This window comes from Physeter macrocephalus, chromosome 18 (assembly GCF_002837175.3).
Source record: "Physeter macrocephalus isolate SW-GA chromosome 18, ASM283717v5, whole genome shotgun sequence".
Classification (NCBI taxonomy): Eukaryota; Metazoa; Chordata; class Mammalia; order Artiodactyla; family Physeteridae; genus Physeter; species Physeter macrocephalus.
In genome coordinates this window covers 27,668,230-27,671,316 of record NC_041231.1, presented here as the reverse complement: position 1 = coordinate 27,671,316, position 3,087 = coordinate 27,668,230, and the positions used below count along the sequence as shown (strand labels likewise).

The following is a 3,087-nucleotide window of genomic DNA, read 5'->3' as shown; positions in this document are numbered from 1 at the left end:
TAGCACAGTGACACTCCTGAATGAACGTGTTGGGTAAATGAATGACTCTCTCCTTACTGATGAATTTTTAATGTAATTTAATTTTTTATGTAAAAGGGGTTTTTTTATTTGCAGGGGAGTGGGACTCCTGTATCAGTTTCTGCTGTACAGCAAAGTGAATCAGCCAAATGAATACGTATATCCCCTCTCTTTTGGATTTCCTTCCCATTTAGGTCGCCGCAGAGCACAGAGTAGAGTTCCCTGTGCTACACAGTAGGTTCTCATTTAAAGTAGGTTCTCAATCCCAATCTCCCAATTTATCGCACGCCCCCCTCACCCCACCTTGGTATCCATACGTTTGTTCTCTTATGTTTGTGACTCTATTTCTGCTTTGCAAATAAGATCATAAAGATCAGGACTGCTTCATGAATTTGCGTGTCATGCTTGCACAGGGGCCATGCTAATCTTCTCTGTATTGCTCCAATTTTAGCATATGTGCTGCTGAAGCGAGCACACTTATTAATGAATCTTTTTTTTTTAATTGAAGTATGTAAGTCAGACAAATATCACATGATATCACTTATACGTGGAATCTAAAAAAATGATACAAATGAACTTAGTTACAAATGAGAAATAGACTCCCACACATAGAAAACAAACTTATGGTGACCAAAGGGGAAAGGTGGAGGGGAGGGATAAATTCGGAGGTTGGGATTAACATATACACACTACTATATAGAAAACAGATAATCAACAAGGACTATAGCTCAGGGAACTCTACCTAAATACTCTGTAATAATCTACACAGGTAAAGAATCTGAAAGAGGGTGCACGTATGTATATGTATATGTATAACAATTACTCTGCTGTACACCTGAAACTAACACATCTATACTCCAATATAAAATAAAAATTAAAAAACTGAAGTACAGTTGATTTACAATGTTTCAGGAATACGGCAAAGTGATTCAATTATGTGCGTGTGTATATATTTCAGATTCTTTTCCATTATAGGTTATTACAGGTACTGAATATAGTTCACTGTGCTGTACAGTAGGTTCTTGTTGTTTATTTTATACGTAGTAGTGTGTATATGTAAATCCCAAGTTCCTAATTTATCCCTCTCCCTCTTTCCCCTTTGGTGACTGTAACTTTGTTTTCTATGTCTGTGAGTCTATTTCTGATGAATCTTGTAAACTAAACATGTAACCAGAAAGCCCCTGACTACAAATCTACCTGTAAAAGAACCAGAAGTATCGATCTGGTAAACACACTAAATCACTGACTCAGTGATGCACCATAACTTTCCTCTTTCCTCCCTCCTTCCTTGCTCCTTCCTCCCTTTCTTCCTTCACTTGCTCACTTTTTCATTCATCTAATGTTCACTGAACACAAGAGTAGCAAGTTACTCTGTAGTGTACATTGATAAACTCGCTTGTCTTTGTTCAACCAGTGCATTTGAAAAAAAAACCTCTCTACTGTGTGAAAGATGGAGGTTTATTGGTGCTCGGAGAATTTGTTGAAAAATGGGATTAAAACTAGAGACACAAGTTGAATTAGGTGGTTTATAGCCATGTCCCGAAGATCTCCCAAGGGGAAAAAATGTCAGAAGGGAAGAGATAATCTTACCGTGATATTTTTATGGTAGGAGTATTTCCTGGACTAAGTCACAGATTCGAAACACCCAACACAAATCCATTGTAGTCAAAAGACAAACTAAATTCTTCTTGAACAATAAGAATATGAGATCAGCCAGTAAAATAAGTAGTTCAGGGTCTGGGGTGACCAAAATAGAGACTATTGGTCCAAACCAGGAGTCAGCAAACTATGACCCATTGACTAAGTCTGGCTCATAACCTGTTTTTACAAATATATTTCACTGGAAGGCCGTCATGCTTGTTTGTTTACAAATTATCTCTGGTTGCATTCATGACAGCAGAGTTGAATAGTTTTGATAGTGACCGTATGGCCTGCAAAGCTGAGAACGTTTACTCTCTGGCTCTTTACAGAAAATGTTTGCTGATCTCTGGTCTAAGGGAAAGATGTTCTGACGTCAAATGAGAGCCTTTAAAAGAAAACACTCTTCACGTGGAGCTAGGTTCATGGGTGTTTATACACCCGCTTTCCCTATCAATGAAAAGTAGCCAACAGTTCATATCATGACGTCATTGACCCCCAAGACGTTACTGCTCACTGTAACTCTTTCTGCTGTATGGCCACTAAGTTAATGATCTGAGATAATTTTCCATAAACTAAATCGTTGACCGATCAAAGTATTCTCCCTCCAGGCTTCCGAGTGCACTCCCCTTCCACTCTCTCAGGCCAGAGCTGTATAACACAATCTCACTGCCTCAAGTTTATCCTGAGGTTTTGACTTGGCATCCAGCAGCCTTATAACTGAAGATTTCTTCACCTGTGCTTGTTCTGCGGTTACAGGTCTCAGAACGCCCATAAACTTGACAAAACTTGTCCCTTCTATGCCTTCGCATTTCACATGCGGATTGTTTATGATCTGGAGTTATATAATTCTTGGTTTCCCAATAAAGAAATCAGCAGGTGGTGTGCCTTTTTTGTTTTTAAAGTTACCTCCCTGTGTAAAAATTTGGAGTCGGGTGTCTCTCACTGAGTTCATCAGACCCAAGCGTCCAGACCTCCTAGGCCTTCCTTAAAACCCAGCCCTGACTTCTAAAAATTTTAAATAAATATTTTCAAAGAAGGGCTGAAGCTTTTGGCCATCCTCTCTCCTCTTGCTGAAATGCAGAAACTGAAAAATGGGATCCTCCTTTGCTATTTTGGCAACATGGCCTTGCTGGAAAGATAATAATTTAAATAGCAGTTTCCAAATGCTCATTTAATATAATCCTCACAATCTAATAGAGTTCTTTTCACCCTTCTACAAATGAGAAAATGGACACTCAGAGAGTTCCAATAACTTACCCAAGGATACACAGCTATTGAGATGCACAGGCAGGATTCAAACCCATGCTCTTTCCACTCTGCTGTTCTTCCCAACAAAAGCATGGGAATGCGGACCACAGAGTTCTCAGTGATCAAGAGCTAGAGAAATAGTTGATATCCTGTCGTCAGAAGTTCAGAGAATCCTATTGT

The 3,087-nt window shown here is 39.1% G+C and overlaps 1 non-coding gene across 1 annotated transcript; it reads right to left on the bottom strand.

The window, feature by feature from the left end:
- Positions 1-386: 386 nt before the first annotated feature.
- On the bottom strand, positions 387-493 carry LOC112064980 (U6 spliceosomal RNA). The gene has a single exon (XR_002891769.1). It is a non-coding gene; the product is annotated as a U6 spliceosomal RNA (small nuclear RNA).
- Between the last annotated feature and the right edge of the window lie 2,594 nt (positions 494-3,087).